Here is an 18,315-nt window from a genome sequence, read left to right on the forward strand (position 1 = left end):
TATTCTTCTCAGGCTTACCTACTTCTGGTGGGCCTAAGGGTTTTGACTAAGAGTTACAGTGAAGAAGTGAGTCGCCGCACCCTTGGATGTTGTCTGCTTCACGTGCGCCAACACTAGCAAAGGAAGGCAACACCTTCACACTGAGCTACCTCCCCATGCTTTCTAGGATTTACTTCATTAGTATTACCATTCTTATCCTGAGGATTTCTTGCTTTCGTTCTGGACATGGCAAGCAGGTCCTCCTGCTTGCCAGGCAGGCACTTATGCCATTGAACTAGATTCCCGGCCACCCCCCCACCCCCCAGGCCTTGGCAAATTTCATCAGTTCCACACAGGGTCTCACCAGGTCAGGAAATGGCCCAAGCTAAGCTTCAACCTTTGGTCTTCCCATCTCCTACAGTAGGAACCCAGGCCTTTGCCATCCTGGCCATCTGATCCTGCAGGTTTAACAACTAAAGGTGGTGCCCAAAATACTCTCCAAGTCATTCGCCAATTTACAACCCTAGGATCTGTGTGCTCTTTGGAACTAAAGCAATGTGTGTGGAAAACCGCGGTTGAGCACCAGAGGACACTTCAAATATCTGTCGTGGAAGACACAGGAAACCACTGGCAATGCTGACAGGGCCAAGTTCAGTTGGAGAAAGTGGAACCACTCCAGCAACGTGCTGCAGAGGTTACTGCTCTTGCCGTTGTGGCCGGCTGGGATGTGAGCACCATGCGCCCAGCGACACACGCAGTTTCCGGCATCATAAACTCAGGGTTTCAGTAATGAATGAAAGAGATGGAGGGTTTTATTTTTCTTATTTGTTTCTTTGTTTGTTTGTTTCTTGCAGACAAGGCCTCCCTGTATAGTTCAGGCTGTCACTGAACAAACTATGGAGCCCAGACTGTCCTCAAATTTGTGCTGATCCTCCCAAGGGCTGGGATTGCAGGCCTGCTGCCACCATGCCTGTTTTCAAGAGCAGAGTTTCCAAGAAAGCAAGAGTGTTTATTTGGAAAAGGGTGTATGGGTGTGGGAGGGGGGAGATATACAGCTATTCTGGGAGAGTAGGGGGCAACAGAAAGGAATAGCCGTGAGCAATAGCCCACCCCGCCTCTTACATATCTAGGACTCTAACTTTCCACGTGGGCACCTCAAAGTGGTGACCAGCTTATTGGGTGCTTTACTGTCTTTCACCTTGGGCACCTCTGTCTACATTTTGCTGGCCATTTAGTTATGTCATGTCCCTTCGGGGGTTATGTGTGTGTGTATATATGTGCACAGGCATGTATCTCTAAGTCTGGGAGTGTGTATGGAATGCTAATAAGAGAGTGAGTGGTTAAGGAAAAGGGATAGACGTGTATCTGGTGCAATAGAATGATGTTCATATGAGACCATGTGTACATGTGTATAAATGTAGGTGTGTTTCTTCTACATATAAAATGATCATCTTTTGGTGGATGCCCTTTACATTTCTTCAAAGGTGTGTAAGGGAGCTGGATCCCCTGGTGTCTTGAACTACTTCTGGCTTCCTCCCTTCTTTCTTAACACAATCTCTCTCTCTCTCTCTCTCTCTCTCTATCTCTCTCTCTCTCTCTCTCTTTGTCTGTCTGTCTGTCTGTCTCTCTTTCTGCATCTATCTCTGTGTTTGTCTCACTCTCTCTCACTCTCTTTCTTTATCTCTATCTCTATCTCCCTCTGGCACACAGAGAGACACAGACACACACGGGCACAAACAGTTTCCTTTGCCGATGGAGTTACTCGGTGCCTCCCTTTGTCTAACTGCTCTATAGGTAGCATCTACCTGTTGTGGCACAAGCAGCCTGAAGTAAGTTTCCCCATTCCATTGTGATAAAGCCTTTCTTGTTTCCTACCTAGAAGCTGCCTCTGGCCACATTTGCACCTCAAAACGAGCTGCTCTCTACCATCATCTCAGCCTCTAGTGCCCTCTTTTCCAACTAATTGATTGCAAGTGGACCTGAGGCAATGAGGCAGGAGATTAGAGCACGGCAAACTGGCTGGGCAAGGGGACATCACCTGTCAGTCACACAATTCCAGCACACATGTGCAGAACAAGTTCCACCTAGATACAAGCAGCCTGTCCATTTGGGTGATTTTCCCTAGAACTCTTAGTGCTGTCATAGGATAAGTTGGCCTAGACCTCACTTCATCCTGAGGAGTGTGAGATCCAAAAGCCAGGCACAGCCAAGCCGGATTTGTACTGTTAACTCTGCCAGTGGCCCAGCCTGTGCTCTGCAGCATCTTTGTTCGTTTGCTTTTTTCTTGTTTTCTTGGGTTCGTTTTGTTCCCCTTATCCTTACCTGGCCACCTGCACTCTACAGAGCCTGTTTCACTTCCCTTCCAAAACGAGTTTTGTTTTGAGGCGAGGTAGAATGGAAGCATGCTGTGGAGAGCAGGTATGGGCCAAAGGAAAGTCGAGGAAGAAGGATGCTGTGTAGGGGGAGAGCCGAGCACTGAGAGAGCCTGAGCACGAAGGACTGCTTTCATAGCTTTGGTGCACGATGAGCCTGGCTCCGTGTTGCACTTTGCTCCACCAATTCCTTGTACAGGAGAGAAAGAACCTAGAAAGCACCTGTACAAGGAGACTCCAGCAACCCAAGCCCCAGGCACAGGAAGGTACAAGAAAGCAATTCCAGGCAGAAAGCCCAGCTTTCCTTTGGCGTGTACGTGTTGGATTTTCATTTGGCGGGCGGGGGGGGGGGACGGGACTGGCTTTGTGTTCTGTTTCTCCTTCTTGTCTCGCACCACATGGCACTAAGCGTGGTCTGCACCATTCCCTTTCCACTTGCCACTTGCCCACCCACTAGACTCAGTGGAAGAGAACGGGTGATCCAATGCCAAGATTCCCACCACCAAAAACACACAAGGATTTCCAGTTGCAGGGGACAACGGCCCTGGCTTCTGTGAGGGCCTGCACCCGCCATTCTTGAGTGTCCTCTAAAGCTTTCCTTGGGAAGTGCTGGTGCCTCTGATTGAAGACGCGTTTTCCTCCCCGGGGTCTCAGGGCTCCGCGACCTCAACAATCCCTCTCCAAGAGGGTGGCTTAAGCTCCTGATCGCAGCAGCAGAACATGTCAGGCAGACACAAGCCAGGGAAAGCGCGTTCATCTTTGGTTATGCTTTACCTACGGGTGGAGAGAAAGAGTTCCCCTGTCTTCTTGAAAACGGGCCCAGAGATGAATTCCGAAGAGAAAGGAAGCAATAAGCGAAGGAAAATGAGAAACCGGCGGAGAAGACAAATGAGGCGACTTTGTCCTCTGAACCGGGAGATACCCAGGAAACAGTCTCCAGTGTATTCCAAAGGATGGGTAAGGTCATAGAATGAATGCTCCAGATGTCAACCCTGCAAGAGTATGACTGTAGGACAAGAGTGCACCAAGAGCGTTGTTCCATGCCGAAGGGTCAAGGGTCGGAGCAGGTCGGGTCGGGTCGGGTCGGGTCGGGTCGGGTCGGGTCAGCAGCAGGTGTCCCGGGTGCATGGGGTGGGTGGGTGGGTGGGGGGCTGAGGCATGGGGAGAGGCGAGAGAAGGCTGTGTGTCAGGGGCTGACAGCGGAAGCCAAGCCGCTGAGATGGACAGGGCTTGTTGCTTGCGGCACTGGGAGCAGGTGGCCAGGTGCAGGTGTTCCCTGAGCGAGTCCCCGGGCAGGCCTGTGGCCCAGAGGCGCGCCAGGGCGCAGGCGTGTTGGGCGGCTGGAGATGTGCGTTGGCACCGTGTGCGGCGCGCGGGTAAGCAGGGGGCGTGCAAGAAGAGGTGGCAGGCCAGGAGGCTGGGGTGTCCTGCCAAAACCACGGGGAGGGCAGGGGGACTGGAGGGGGAGGAGGAGGAGGAGGAAGAGAGGGAGGAGGTGAACTGGAAGGGGTGGCGAAGGGGAAGGGGCAGGGGCAGGGGCAGGGGTAGGGGCAGGGGCAGCGGCAGGCCCAGGGAAGGGAAGGGGAAGGGGAAGAGGGAGGGGAAGGGGAAGGGGAAGGGGAAGGGCAAGGGGAAAGGCAAGGGGAAGGAAAGGGAGTCTAGTTGGGAAGAAGAGTGGTGAGGGCAGAAGTGGGAGAACCAAAAGAAGGGCTTCCCTGACCGGGAATCGAACCCGGGCCGCGGCGGTGAGAGCGCCGAATCCTAACCACTAGACCACCAGGGAGCGTCGGTCGCTCGTCCCGGCGTGCGCCCCGTGCGCCTGCAGCCAGCGCCTCCTGTGCAATTGGGGCCCTGGCGCCTGGGCCCCGCCCGGCCTGCCTTGCAAAGGCGACGTGGAACCCGCCTCCCTCCCGCCGCGCCTGGCAAGCCTCGCGCCCTGGCGGCCGCTGTCCCTGAGCTGGCTCGCCCTGCCCTCAAAAGGTCGGGCTCCGCCTTCGGCCGGGCATCTACTGGCCCTAGGCCCGAGCTCCCACATACCAGCACACGCGGCTTGCCAGCCCCAGCCCCAGCCCCAGCCCCAGCCCCAGCCCCAGCCCCAGCCCCAGCCCCAGGCAAAAGGAGGCCCTGCTGCTGCGTTGGCCGGGAATCGAACCCGGGTCAACTGCTTGGAAGGCAGCTATGCTCACCACTATACCACCAACGCCACACGCCCGGCAGGCCCCCGGCGCGGCGCCCCGAGCGACCCACGCCAGGCTCCGCCGCTGCCCTGCCCGACGCCTGGCGCTCCCGCACCGGGGCGCCCAGCCGGCGCCCGTCCTGTCCTGGCCCCCGCCGACCGACGCGCCGCCCGCCCGCCCGGATACTTGTCTGGGCAGCCGCGGTGCTCCGCTCGCTGAGCTCCGTGGGCGCTCTGCCTGCTCTGCCTGGGCCGGCGCGTGCTCACAGGAGACCCTGCTCCCTGGCCTTGCAGGCGGCCGGCCGCCAAGCCGCGGAGGCAGGCGAGAGGGCCGGGGGCTCGGGGGTGGCGGGCAGGCAAGTGGAAGGGGCCCTTGGGCCTGGCGCAGCGATCGCCGCGGGCGGGCAAAAGGTTGAGCTGCCTCCCCGTCGGGGAATCGAACCCCGGTCTCCCGCGTGACAGGCGGGGATACTCACCACTATACTAACGAGGACGACGCCGCTCTGCGCCCAGGCCGCCGCCGCCGCCTGTCCCACGTCCAGCCTGGACCCCTGACTCCGCATCCCGGCAAGCCTGCGGGCTCCTGCTGCAGCTCCACGCCACCCCTAACCGCCGCCCCGCCGCCTCGCCGCCCACACGTAGCGCAGGCCCCCTCCACCCGACGTGCCCAACTCCAGCCGGTCCGGCGCCCCCGCCCGCTGCCTGCCCACGCAGCCGTCGGACCGACTGTGGAGCCACCGTGGCACGCACTGCCGGGATCTCAGCGCGCCGCCATCCAGCAGGGAGCACCAGGCGGGCAGGACCGTTTGCGCTCCTGGGAGCCCGGGCCCCGGGACAGAGGACAGAAGGGCGGACCGAGCGGACGGACGGACGCGGCGGGGCTGCTGAGGGAGCAGGCCAGGAGCCGCGGCCTGGCGCAGCGAGCGCCATCGAGGAGCGCGGCTTCTAGCCCTGGCCCTGGGCCTGACCCTCAGCCTGACCCTAGTCCCAGCCCCGGCTAGGCCCCCGATGCGCACCCACTCACCCGCAGGCCGGCTGCACCCAGGCCTTGGGATCCCAGCCAGGTCAGCGTCCACGCGCCCAGCCCTGCCGTCAGGATGGCCGAGCGGTCTAAGGCGCTGCGTTCAGGTCGCAGTCTCCCCTGGAGGCGTGGGTTCGAATCCCACTCCTGACAGCCTTCCCTTTTGCCTGACCCCCGACACCGCCCCTCTCGCCCATGTCCTCCCGCCTGGGCGTCTGGCCCTCCGCCATCACTCCAAGGGACCCTGCACGCACACACGCACGCACCCTCCCTCCCTCTCTCTTTCACGCCCACCCTCGGCCTTCACACACAGCTTCACGCGCCCGCGTCTTCCTTCCTCTGCCCCGCGGCCTTGGCACACGCACATTCCCGGGACGCCCCTCTGACCTCGCCTGCACAAGGAGGGACCAAGGCATGGCCCGACGCTTCAGGAGCTCGCCCAACCACCTGCTTCCCTTCTCTGCGCGCCCACTTCCTGGGGGGCCCGCCTCCACCCGATGCCCACAGGGGCCCACACTGCCCACATCTCTCACCACAGGCGCGCAACCTCTGTCCGGCGGCCACAGGCTGCTGGAGTCGCTCCTATAGCACAGCCCCGCACCGCCACCCTGCCCCCTCCAAGCCACGCCCCCACCCTTGGGGCCTCCCTCGGCCCCCGACTGCGCCTCCCATTCTCTCCACACCTTGCCCCAGGACACCGGCCCCCCATCGGGCCGGACTCTGCTGCCCTGCCCGGCTTCCCCTGAATGCTTTTTCCTGCCCACCCCGTGCCACGCAGCATGGAAGGCCAGGCCGGGCCGAGCCCGGCCAAGAAGAGCCAGCCAGGCGGGCCCAGCTGTGCCCTGTCCAATTCAGCCTGGTCCCTCCAAACCGGCCCAGCATTAGCCCGTCCAACCCAGTGGAGCCCAGCACTATCCAGCCCAGTCCTGTGCAACCCCGTGCACGCCCGCGAGGAAAGACCCCCACCCCCGGCCCCGAGGGGGTCCCTACCTTCCAAGAGCCACTGCCACCCTACACGCCCACCGCCACCCCCAATCGCAGCAGTCACGTGCCCACTCGGACGCCGCTGCCCGGGCCGTGCCAACCGCACCCGTGCCCCTCCCTTGCTGGGCCCGCTGTGGACTCAATAGTGGCCGGGGTATGGGGCGGGGGGGTGTGGCAGAAGACAAGGCGGCCTCTCAGCCACCGGTGCCTCGGGTGCCCCGTCCCGCTCGCGTCTCCTGCGGGGGCCTCGTCTGGTCCAGCTCCTGCCTTCCTTGGGCCACGCTGGGTCCGCAGTCCGTGCCGGCGGCGTGGGCAGCCCGGGACGCGTCCTGCCTCTCCACACTCCCTGCCTCTCCAGGAGGGCCGGTCTCAGAGGAGGAGGAGAAGGGGGGGGAGGAGGAGGAAGAGGAGGAGGAGGAAGAGGAAGAGGCATAGGAGGAGGAGGAGGAGGAGGACGAGGAGGAGGAGGAGGAGGAGGAGGGGAAGGAGGAAGAGGAGGAGGAGGAGGGGAAGGAGGAAGAGGAGGAGGAGGAGGAGGAGGAGGAGGAGGGAAGGAGGAGGGGAAGGAGGAGGGGAAGGAGGAGGAGCAGGATTAGAAGGGGAAGGAGGAAGAGGAAAAGGCGGGGGAGGGGGAGGAAAAGGAAGACGACAAAGAAGCAGGGGGAGGACGACAAGGAGGAGGGCTGTTGAAGCGCTGCAACCCCTCCTTCTGCTCACCGCGGTACTCCCTGGCCCCGTGGTGCCTTGCTCCCTGGAGAAACCAGAGCAGCCCAGGTGCCCAGGACGCGCCCTCAGCAGGCTCCCCTGCCTGCTGCTCAAGCCAGGGAGGCACTGGCTAGGGGGCAGCGCCGTCGCTGCATGGGTGGTTCAGTGGTAGAATTCTCGCCTGCCACGCGGGAGGCCCGGGTTCGATTCCCGGCCCATGCACTTCCAAGCTCGCCTTTTGATCCTCCTCACCTCAACACCAAGCCGCCCGCCCTTCCTCCTCCTTGCTCTCGCCCCAGGCAAGCCTGCACCAGCTCAGCCTCAGCCTCCACTCAGCTCTCCGGAGGGCGCGCGGCCCTCACCCCGCTCTGCTCCACAGGCCTCCTCCCAGGACCCTGCCCACCTCCTTGCACCCCTTAGGCACCTGCTGCTCTCTCCTCAACCGTCTGCCTGCCCCACCACACTTGCCCTCTTCTTCCTCGCCTCTGACCCTCTTACCCTTCCACATCGGGTCGCCTGCCACGCACTTCGCTGCCACGCCCACCCACGGGAAAATGCCGCCCGCGCCCTGCCCCTCGCCCCACCTCTTCGCCTTGCCTCACGCCCGCCTCAGGCCCTTGCCGCTGCACACGGGCTTCCCGCGCGGGCGTCTGCTCCCCTCACACAGCAACCTCACGCTCTCGTGGAAGCGCACACGCACTCGGGAGCCACGCACAGCACTTCCAACCGCACCCTCGCTCTTTACTCCCTCAGCCACCCTGTTCCTCCCCATTTGTCAGCAACCACCTCCAGTCCCCCACCGATTGACTGACCCGCTACGCCCACGCACACGCACGAGCGCGAGCAAACACACACACACACACATACACACACGCACACACGCACACACACAAACACCGAGGACACGTCCAGGGCCAACTTCAGCACCTCTGCACAGAGATTCTGCTCTTGCTGCTGTCTCCTGGGCCTCTTTTCTGCTGGAGCCCAACCACACCCCTGACGCGCCTCACTGCGCGGACACGCGAGAGCCCGCCAGGGCTGAGTTCAGCCTCTCGCCCGACGGCCTGCCCTCAGCCCTTTGGCACCTTCTCTAGCCTGTCTCGCACGCACGCACGCTGTCCCACCGTCCCCTCTAGGACTTGCCACCTCCCTGCCACAGGAACTGGTCAGTCCTTCGACCTGGAAGAGGGAGCCACCCTGTCCCCCCCCTCCCCCCCAGCTCCGGTCAGAGGGTCTCCCGGAGCACAGCCCGCTTCCAGCCCCTTGCCACCAGGCCCCCATCCCCACCCCCAGCCCGGCCCGCTAGCTGGCAATGCCGATTTTGTGTCCTTCTCAGAGCACGCCCTCTGGCTCCTGGGGTCCGGATCCTTCCCGCTCCCCGCCGCCTCTCACCCCCACATTCACAGCCACGACCCTCCTTCCTGCTGGAGCATCCTCCTGCCAGTCTCTAGCCCGCCCTTGACCCCTTCGGACGCCCACGCCAACCCACACCTCCGCCCTGGACGCCTGGAGCCTACCGTGGGGGGGGGGGCGGGGCGGGGATGAGGGAGACTCGCGCCACATGGGCTCCTAACGCAGATCACGCACAAGCCGCGGGTGCTCCACGGGGCGGCGGGGCACCACAGAACAACTGTCTGACTGAGGAGCAGCCTTCTGCGACCTGGCCCCAAAGTTCCAGACCTTGCTCCGCCAGACACACCCTTTCCCCAGACGGTCTTCGATCTCGCAGGGCTTGCTCCCCCCACCCCCACGCCCCCGCGCGTAGAGTCCACCGCTCTCGGGGATTCCCCGCTCACTCTGCTCTCTTCTCTACTAGGGCCGAGACTTTTATCACGCAGGGAGAACCCACACCTTCACCCACCGCCTTCTGGAACGCTGCCCAGGCGGTGGCAAGCCCGGGATGCCTGTGACGATGGGGGAGCTCCGCTGGGCAAGGTTGGTGAGTGGAGTGGAGGTGAAGCGCGGGGGGGTGGGGGGGGGCGGGGGGGGAGGGGAGAAGGAGAGGACCCGGGAGGGAGAGGGGAGGGAGAGTCTCCCCACATCGCTCCGGGCTGGTGTGATGGGCTGCAGGTGGGCTTCAATGAACATCAAGGGTGGGTGGCCCGTGGGCTGAGCTCTGCAGTTGGCTTTAGGCAGCAGCTGCAGACAAAGGACAGCTACTGTGACTAGACTGAAGGGGAGCCCAGCAGCACAGCCTGGCCAGCCTGGCTAGCAAGCTCCAACCAAGCTGGTTGTTCGGTGGGGCTAGGGCTGGGGAGATGCTTGGTATGGCAAATGAAGGGAAAACCTGTAACAGTCCCATCTAGGTGCCACTTCCTAGGCCTCGTGCACCCGTTCTGTGTCGCCGGGACACAGGATGGAAGGCTTCTAAGTGCAGAGCCCACCCAGGCACCACTGGAAGCCCGTGCCCACCACATCCTGACGCCCACACTGACTGTGCTCGCCCTGACCCTGGGCAGTGGGCTGTGGGATGCTGGCTGAGGGCCATTGCCCACTGGCTCCTTTACGTCCGTGCGTGGGTCTGTCCTTGCTGTCCTGTCTGCCCGGGAGTCTAGTTCACCCAATCTCCCCACAGGTTCTTCCTCTTTGGCCCCAGGGGTGCCCGCTCCGAGGTTTCCCCCTCCCAGTCCTAGCTCTGAGCTCCGAGGGACTAACCTCACGATACAAGGGACTGGCTTTGCGCCAGCATCCAGCCTGCTGGGTTAAGTGACTTACACGGAGACTGTGAGGTAGGTGGGACCGCCCTTGCTGACATTTCCTGCCTCCTGACCTGGGGGATTGGGGGCAACAGGCCCCCCTCTCGGCATCTGCGCCCTCCCCTGGCCCCTAGCCGAACCAACCAAAGTGCACCCATTCTTGCTCTCAGGGGTCTTTCCCGAGCCTCTTCCATTCCTTACCCTTGGCTAGAATTTCTCTTCCTGGGTGGGGACGCTTGCACTACAACCGGCATGATGCTTTGGGATATTCTTCTCAGGCTTACCTACTTCTGGTGGGCCTAAGGGTTTTGACTAAGAGTTACAGTGAAGAAGTGAGTCGCCGCACCCTTGGATGTTGTCTGCTTCACGTGCGCCAACACTAGCAAAGGAAGGCAACACCTTCACACTGAGCTACCTCCCCATGCTTTCTAGGATTTACTTCATTAGTATTACCATTCTTATCCTGAGGATTTCTTGCTTTCGTTCTGGACATGGCAAGCAGGTCCTCCTGCTTGCCAGGCAGGCACTTATGCCATTGAACTAGATTCCCGGCCACCCCCCACCCCCCAGGCCTTGGCAAATTTCATCAGTTCACACAGGGTCTCACCAGGTCAGGAAATGGCCCAAGCTAAGCTTCAACCTTTGGTCTTCCCATCTCCTACAGTAGGAACCCAGGCCTTTGCCATCCTGGCCATCTGATCCTGCAGGTTTAACAACTAAAGGTGGTGCCCAAAATACTCTCCAAGTCATTCGCCAATTTACAACCCTAGGATCTGTGTGCTCTTTGGAACTAAAGCAATGTGTGTGGAAAACCGCGGTTGAGCACCAGAGGACACTTCAAATATCTGTCGTGGAAGACACAGGAAACCACTGCAATGCTGACAGGGCCAAGTTCAGTTGGAGAAAGTGGAACCACTCCAGCAACGTGCTGCAGAGGTTACTGCTCTTGCCGTTGTGGCCGGCTGGGATGTGAGCACCATGCGCCCAGCGACACACGCAGTTTCCGGCATCATAAACTCAGGGTTTCAGTAATGAATGAAAGAGATGGAGGGTTTTATTTTTCTTATTTGTTTCTTTGTTTGTTTGTTTCTTGCAGACAAGGCCTCCCTGTATAGTTCAGGCTGTCACTGAACAAACTATGGAGCCCAGACTGTCCTCAAATTTGTGCTGATCCTCCCAAGGGCTGGGATTGCAGGCCTGCTGCCACCATGCCTGTTTTCAAGAGCAGAGTTTCCAAGAAAGCAAGAGTGTTTATTTGGAAAAGGGTGTATGGGTGTGGGAGGGGGAGATATACAGCTATTCTGGGGAGAGTAGGGGGCAACAGAAAGGAATAGCCGTGAGCAATAGCCCCACCCCGCCTCTTACATATCTAGGACTCTAACTTTCCACGTGGGCACCTCAAAGTGGTGACCAGCTTATTGGGTGCTTTACTGTCTTTCACCTTGGGCACCTCTGTCTACATTTTGCTGGCCATTTAGTTATGTCATGTCCCTTCGGGGGTTATGTGTGTGTGTATATATGTGCCACAGGCATGTATCTCTAAGTCTGGGAGTGTGTATGGAATGCTAATAAGAGAGTGAGTGGTTAAGGAAAAGGGATAGACGTGTATCTGGTGCAATAGAATGATGTTCATATGAGACCATGTGTACATGTGTATAAATGTAGGTGTGTTTCTTCTACATATAAAATGATCATCTTTGGTGGATGCCTTTACATTTCTTCAAAGGTGTGTAAGGGAGCTGGATCCCCTGGTGTCTTGAACTACTTCTGGCTTCCTCCCTTCTTTCTTAACACAATCTCTCTCTCTCTCTCTCTCTCTCTCTTTGTCTGTCTGTCTGTCTGTCTCTCTTTCTGCATCTATCTCTGTGTTTGTCTCACTCTCTCTCACTCTCTTTCTTTATCTCTATCTCTATCTCCCTCTGGCACACAGAGAGACACAGACACACACGGGCACAAACAGTTTCCTTTGCCGATGGAGTTACTCGGTGCCTCCCTTTGTCTAACTGCTCTATAGGTAGCATCTACCTGTTGTGGCACAAGCAGCCTGAAGTAAGTTTCCCCATTCCATTGTGATAAAGCCTTTCTTGTTTCCTACCTAGAAGCTGCCTCTGGCCACATTTGCACCTCAAAACGAGCTGCTCTCTACCATCATCTCAGCCTCTAGTGCCCTCTTTTCCAACTAATTGATTGCAAGTGGACCTGAGGCAATGAGGCAGGAGATTAGAGCACGGCAAACTGGCTGGGCAAGGGGACATCACCTGTCAGTCACACAATTCCAGCACACATGTGCAGAACAAGTCCACCTAGATACAAGCAGCCTGTCCATTTGGGTGATTTTCCCTAGAACTCTTAGTGCTGTCATAGGATAAGTTGGCCTAGACCTCACTTCATCCTGAGGAGTGTGAGATCCAAAAGCCAGGCACAGCCAAGCCGGATTTGTACTGTTAACTCTGCCAGTGGCCCAGCCTGTGCTCTGCAGCATCTTTGTTCGTTTGCTTTTTTCTTGTTTTCTTGGGTTCGTTTTGTCCCCTTATCCTTACCTGGCCACCTGCACTCTACAGAGCCTGTTTCACTTCCCTTCCAAAACGAGTTTTGTTTTGAGGCGAGGTAGAATGGAAGCAGCTGTGGAGAGCAGGTATGGGCCAAAGGAAAGTCGAGGAAGAAGGATGCTGTGTAGGGGGAGAGCCGAGCACTGAGAGAGCCTGAGCACGAAGGACTGCTTTCATAGCTTTGGTGCACGATGAGCCTGGCTCCGTGTTGCACTTTGCTCCACCAATTCCTTGTACAGGAGAGAAAGAACCTAGAAAGCACCTGTACAAGGAGACTCCAGCAACCCAAGCCCCAGGCACAGGAAGGTACAAGAAAGCAATTCCAGGCAGAAAGCCAGCTTTCCTTTGGCGTGTTCGTGTTGGATTTTCATTTGGGCGGGCGGGGGGGGGGACGGGACTGGCTTTGTGTTCTGTTTCTCCTTCTTGTCTCGCACCACATGGCACTAAGCGTGGTCTGCACCATTCCCTTTCCACTTGCCACTTGCCCACCCACTAGACTCAGTGGAAGAGAACGGGTGATCCAATGCCAAGATTCCCACCACCAAAAACACACAAGGATTTCCAGTTGCAGGGGACAACGGCCCTGGCTTCTGGAGGGCCTGCACACGCCATTCTTGAGTGTCCTCTAAAGCTTTCCTTGGGAAGTGCTGGTGCCTCTGATTGAAGACGCGTTTTCCTCCCCGGGGTCTCAGGCTCCGCGACCTCAACAATCCCTCTCCAAGAGGGTGGCTTAAGCTCCTGATCGCAGCAGCAGAACATGTCAGGCAGACACAAGCCAGGGAAAGCGCGTTCATCTTTGGTTATGCTTTACCTACGGGTGGAGAGAAAGAGTTCCCCTGTCTTCTTGAAAACGGCCCAGAGATGAATTCCGAAGAGAAAGGAAGCAATAAGCGAAGGAAAATGAGAAACCGGCGGAGAAGACAAATGAGGCGACTTTGTCCTCTGAACCGGAGATACCCAGGAAACAGTCTCCAGTGTATTCCAAAGGATGGGTAAGGTCATAGATGAATGCTCCAGATGTCAACCCTGCAAGAGTATGACTGTAGGACAAGAGTGCACCAAGAGCGTTGTTCCATGCCGAAGGGTCAAGGGTCGGAGCAGGTCGGGTCGGGTCGGGTCGGGTCGGGTCGGGTCGGGTCAGCAGCAGGTGTCCCGGGTGCATGGGGTGGGTGGGTGGGTGGGGGGCTGAGGCATGGGGAGAGGCGAGAGAAGGCTGTGTGTCAGGGGCTGACAGCGGAAGCCAAGCCGCTGAGATGGACAGGGCTTGTTGCTTGCGGCACTGGGAGCAGGTGGCCAGGTGCAGGTGTTCCCTGAGCGAGTCCCCGGGCAGGCCTGTGGCACAGGAGGCGCGCCAGGGCGCAGGCGTGTTGGGCGGCTGGAGATGTGCGTTGGCACCGTGTGCGGCGCGCGGGTAAGCAGGGGGCGTGCAAGAAGAGGTGGCAGGCCAGGAGGCTGGGGTGTCCTGCCAAAACCACGGGGAGGGCAGGGGGACTGGAGGGGGAGGAGGAGGAGGAGGAAGAGAGGGAGGAGGTGAACTGGAAGGGGTGGCGAAGGGGAAGGGGCAGGGGCAGGGGCAGGGGTAGGGGCAGGGGCAGCGGCAGGCCCAGGGAAGGGAAGGGGAAGGGAAGAGGGAGGGGAAGGGGAAGGGGAAGGGAAGGGGAAGGGGAAGGAAGGAGGGGAAGGAAGGGGAAGGGGAAGGGCAAGGGGAAAGGCAAGGGGAAGGAAAGGAGTCTAGTTTGGGAAGAAGAGTGGTGAGGGCAGAAGTGGGAGAACCAAAAGAAGGGCTTCCCTGACCGGGAATCGAACCCGGGCCGCGGCGGTGAGAGCGCCGAATCCTAACCACTAGACACCAGGGAGCGTCGGTCGCTCGTCCCGGCGTGCGCCCCGTGCGCCTGCAGCCAGCGCCTCCTGTGCAATTGGGGGCCCTGGCGCCTGGGCCCCGCCCGGCCTGCCTTGCAAAGGCGACGTGGAACCCGCCTCCCTCCCGCCGCGCCTGGCAAGCCTCGCGCCCTGGCGGCCGCTGTCCCTGAGCTGGCTCGCCCTGCCCTCAAAAGGTCGGGCTCCGCCTTCGGCCGGGCATCTACTGGCCCTAGGCCCCGAGCTCCCACATACCAGCACACGCGGCTTGCCAGCCCCAGCACCCCAGCCCCAGCCCCAGCCCAGCCCCAGCCCCAGCCCCAGCCCAGCCCCAGGCAAAAGGAGGCCCTGCTGCTGCGTTGGCCGGGAATCGAACCCGGGTCAACTGCTTGGAAGGCAGCTATGCTCACCACTATACCACCAACGCCACACGCCCGGCAGGCCCCGGCGCGGCGCCCCGAGCGACCCACGCCAGGCTCCGCCGCTGCCCTGCCCGACGCCTGGCGCTCCCGCACCGGGGCGCCCAGCCGGCGCCCGTCCTGTCCTGGCCCCCGCCGACCGGACGCGCCGCCCCGCCCGCCCGGATACTTGTCTGGGCAGCCGCGGTGCTCCGCTCGCTGAGCTCCGTGGGCGCTCTGCCTGCTCTGCCTGGGCCGGCGCGTGCTCACAGGAGACCCTGCTCCCTGGCCTTGCAGGCGGCCGGCCGCCAAGCCCGCGGAGGCAGGCGAGAGGGCCGGGGGGCTCGGGGGTGGCGGGCAGGCAAGTGGAAGGGGCCCTTGGGCCTGGCGCAGCGATCGCCGCGGGCGGGCAAAAGGTTGAGCTGCCTCCCCGTCGGGGAATCGAACCCCGGTCTCCCGCGTGACAGGCGGGGATACTCACCACTATACTAACGAGGACGACGCCGCTCTGCGCCCAGGCCGCCGCCGCCGCCTGTCCCACGTCCAGCCTGGACCCCTGACTCCGCATCCCGGCAAGCCTGCGGCTCCTGCTGCAGCTCCACGCCACCCCTAACCGCCGCCCCGCCGCCTCGCCGCCCACACGTAGCGCAGGCCCCTCCACCCGACGTGCCCACTCCAGCCCGTCCGGCGCCCCCGCCCGCTGCCTGCCCACGCAGCCGTCGGACCGACTGTGGAGCCACCGTGGCACGCACTGCCGGGATCTCAGCGCGCCGCCATCCAGCCGGGAGCACCAGGCGGGCAGGACCGTTGCGCTCCTGGGAGCCCGGGCCCCGGGACAGAGGACAGAAGGGCGGACCGAGCGGACGGACGGACGCGGCGGGGCTGCTGAGGGAGCAGGCCAGGAGCCGCGGCCTGGCGCAGCGAGCGCCATCGAGGAGCGCGGCTTCTAGCCCTGGCCCTGGGCCTGACCCTCAGCCTGACCCTAGTCCCAGCCCCGGCTGGCCCCCGATGCGCACCCACTCACCCCGCAGGCCGGCTGCACCCAGGCCTTGGGATCCCAGCCAGGTCAGCGTCCACGCGCCCAGCCCTGCCGTCAGGATGGCCGAGCGGTCTAAGGCGCTGCGTTCAGGTCGCAGTCTCCCCTGGAGGCGTGGGTTCGAATCCCACTCTGACAGCCTTCCCTTTTGCCTGACCCCCGACACCCGCCCCTCTCGCCCATGTCCTCCCGCCTGGGCGTCTGGCCCTCCGCCATCACTCCAAGGGACCCTGCACGCACACACGCACGCACCCTCCCTCCCTCTCTCTTTCACGCCCACCCTCGGCCTTCACACACAGCTTCACGCGCCCGCGTCTTCCTTCCTCTGCCCCGCGGCCTTGGCACACGCACATTCCCGGGACGCCCCTCTGACCTCGCCTGCACAAGGAGGGACCAAGGCAGGCCCGACGCTTCAGGAGCTCGCCCAACCACCTGCTTCCCTTCTCTGCGCGCCCACTTCCTGGGGGGCCCGCCTCCACCCGATGCCCACAGGGGCCCACACTGCCCACATCTCTCACCACAGGCGCGCAACCTCTGTCCGGCGGCCACAGGCTGCTGGAGTCGCTCCTATAGCACAGCCCCGCACCGCACCCTGCCCCCTCCAAGCCACGCCCCCACCCTTGGGGCCTCCCTCGGCCCCCGACTGCGCCTCCATTCTCTCCACACCTTGCCCCAGGACACCGGCCCCCCATCGGGCCGGACTCTGCTGCCCTGCCCGGCTTCCCCTGAATGCTTTTTCCTGCCCACCCCGTGCCACGCAGCATGGAAGGCCAGGCCGGGCCGAGCCCGGCCAAGAAGAGCCAGCCAGGCGGGCCCAGCTGTGCCCTGTCCAATTCAGCCTGGTCCCTCCAAACCGGCCCAGCATTAGCCCGTCCAACCCAGTGGAGCCCAGCACTATCCAGCCCAGTCCTGTGCAACCCCGTGCACGCCCGCGAGGAAAGACCCCCACCCCCGGCCCCGAGGGTCCCTACCTTCCAAGAGCCACTGCCACCCTACACGCCCACCGCCACCCCAATCGCAGCAGTCACGTGCCCACTCGGACGCCGCTGCCCGGGCCGTGCCAACCGCACCCGTGCCCTCCTTGCTGGGCCCGCTGTGGACTCAATAGTGGCCGGGGTATGGGGCGGGGGGGTGTGGCAGAAGACAAGGCGGCCTCTCAGCCACCGGTGCCTCGGGTGCCCCGTCCCGCTCGCGTCTCCTGCGGGGGCCTCGTCTGGTCCAGCTCCTGCCTTCCTTGGGCCACGCTGGGTCCGCAGTCCGTGCCGGCGGCGTGGGCAGCCGGGACGCGTCCTGCCTCTCACACTCCCTGCCTCTCCAGGAGGGCCGGTCTCAGAGGAGGAGGAGAAGGGGGGGAGGAGGAGGAAGAGGAGGAGGAGGAAGAGGAAGAGGCATAGGAGGAGGAGGAGGAGGAGGACGAGGAGGAGGAGGAGGAGGAGGAGGGGAAGGAGGAAGAGGAGGAGGAGGAGGGGAAGGAGGAAGAGGAGGAGGAGGAGGAGGAGGAGGAGGGAAGGAGGAGGGGAAGGAGGAGGGGAAGGAGGAGGAGCAGGATTAGAAGGGGAAGGAGGAAGAGGAAAGGGCGGGGAGGGGGAGGAAAAGGAAGACGACAAAGAAGCAGGGGGAGGACGACAAGGAGGAGGGCTGTTGAAGCGCTGCAACCCCTCCTTCTGCTCACCGCGGTACTCCCTGGCCCCGTGGTGCCTTGCTCCCTGGAGAAACCAGAGCAGCCCAGGTGCCCAGGACGCGCCCTCAGCAGGCTCCCCTGCCTGCTGCTCAAGCCAGGGAGGCACTGGCTAGGGGGCAGCGCCGTCGCTGCATGGGTGGTTCAGTGGTAGAATTCTCGCCTGCCACGCGGGAGGCCCGGGTTCGATTCCCGCCCATGCACTTCCAAGCTCGCCTTTTGATCCTCCTCACCTCAACACCAAGCCGCCCGCCCTTCCTCCTCCTTGCTCTCGCCCAGGCAAGCCTGCACCAGCTCAGCCTCAGCCTCCACTCAGCTCTCCGGAGGGCGCGCGGCCCTCACCCCGCTCTGCTCCACAGGCCTCCTCCCAGGACCTGCCCACCTCCTTGCACCCCTTAGGCACCTGCTGCTCTCTCCTCAACCGTCTGCCTGCCCCACCACACTTGCCCTCTTCTTCCTCGCCTCTGACCCTCTTACCCTTCCACATCGGGTCGCCTGCCACGCACTTCGCTGCCACGCCCACCCACGGGAAAATGCCGCCCGCGCCCTGCCCCTCGCCCCACCTCTTCGCCTTGCTCACGCCCGCCTCAGGCCCTTGCCGCTGCACACGGGCTTCCCGCGCGGGCGTCTGCTCCCCGCACACAGCACCTCACGCTCTCGTGGAAGCGCACACGCACTCGGGAGCCACGCACAGCACTTCCAACCGCACCCTCGCTCTTTACTCCCTCAGCCACCCTGTTCCTCCCCATTTGTCAGCAACCACCTCCAGTCCCCCACGATTGACTGACCCGCTACGCCACGCACACGCACGAGCGCGAGCAAACACACACACACACACATACACACACGCACACACGCACACAC

The 18,315-nt window shown here is 61.8% G+C and overlaps 1 long non-coding RNA gene and 10 other non-coding genes across 11 annotated transcripts; 4 read left to right on the forward strand and 7 right to left on the reverse strand.

Annotated features, from left to right (window-relative positions):
• Positions 1-146: 146 nt before the first annotated feature.
• LOC134476965 (uncharacterized) lies at positions 147-6,826 on the reverse strand. The gene is made up of 2 exons (XR_010048822.1): positions 5,552-6,826; positions 147-3,125 (listed from the first exon to the last, which is right to left on the reverse strand). It is a non-coding gene; the product is annotated as an uncharacterized LOC134476965 (long non-coding RNA).
• On the reverse strand, positions 4,063-4,134 carry Trnae-cuc (transfer RNA glutamic acid (anticodon CUC)). The gene has a single exon. It is a non-coding gene; the product is annotated as a tRNA-Glu (tRNA).
• On the reverse strand, positions 4,483-4,554 carry Trnag-ucc (transfer RNA glycine (anticodon UCC)). The gene has a single exon. It is a non-coding gene; the product is annotated as a tRNA-Gly (tRNA).
• Positions 4,949-5,020, reverse strand: Trnad-guc (transfer RNA aspartic acid (anticodon GUC)). Its single transcript has one exon. It is a non-coding gene; the product is annotated as a tRNA-Asp (tRNA).
• On the forward strand, positions 5,619-5,701 carry Trnal-cag (transfer RNA leucine (anticodon CAG)). The gene has a single exon. It is a non-coding gene; the product is annotated as a tRNA-Leu (tRNA).
• Positions 6,827-7,388: 562 nt separating the features above from the next.
• On the forward strand, positions 7,389-7,459 carry Trnag-gcc (transfer RNA glycine (anticodon GCC)). The gene has a single exon. It is a non-coding gene; the product is annotated as a tRNA-Gly (tRNA).
• A 6,808-nt stretch (positions 7,460-14,267) lies between these two features.
• On the reverse strand, positions 14,268-14,338 carry Trnae-cuc (transfer RNA glutamic acid (anticodon CUC)). Its single transcript has one exon. It is a non-coding gene; the product is annotated as a tRNA-Glu (tRNA).
• Positions 14,339-14,694: 356 nt separating this feature from the next.
• On the reverse strand, positions 14,695-14,766 carry Trnag-ucc (transfer RNA glycine (anticodon UCC)). Its single transcript has one exon. It is a non-coding gene; the product is annotated as a tRNA-Gly (tRNA).
• Positions 14,767-15,163: 397 nt separating this feature from the next.
• Positions 15,164-15,235, reverse strand: Trnad-guc (transfer RNA aspartic acid (anticodon GUC)). The gene has a single exon. It is a non-coding gene; the product is annotated as a tRNA-Asp (tRNA).
• Positions 15,236-15,829: 594 nt separating this feature from the next.
• Trnal-cag (transfer RNA leucine (anticodon CAG)) lies at positions 15,830-15,911 on the forward strand. Its single transcript has one exon. It is a non-coding gene; the product is annotated as a tRNA-Leu (tRNA).
• A 1,673-nt stretch (positions 15,912-17,584) lies between these two features.
• Positions 17,585-17,654, forward strand: Trnag-gcc (transfer RNA glycine (anticodon GCC)). Its single transcript has one exon. It is a non-coding gene; the product is annotated as a tRNA-Gly (tRNA).
• The last annotated feature ends 661 nt before the right edge of the window (positions 17,655-18,315 follow it).

The sequence above is a fragment of the Cavia porcellus genome, unplaced genomic scaffold (assembly GCF_034190915.1).
Source record: "Cavia porcellus strain 051 isolate PalLab524CR breed Dunkin Hartley unplaced genomic scaffold, mCavPor4.1 scaffold_7, whole genome shotgun sequence".
Taxonomy (NCBI): Eukaryota; Metazoa; Chordata; class Mammalia; order Rodentia; family Caviidae; genus Cavia; species Cavia porcellus.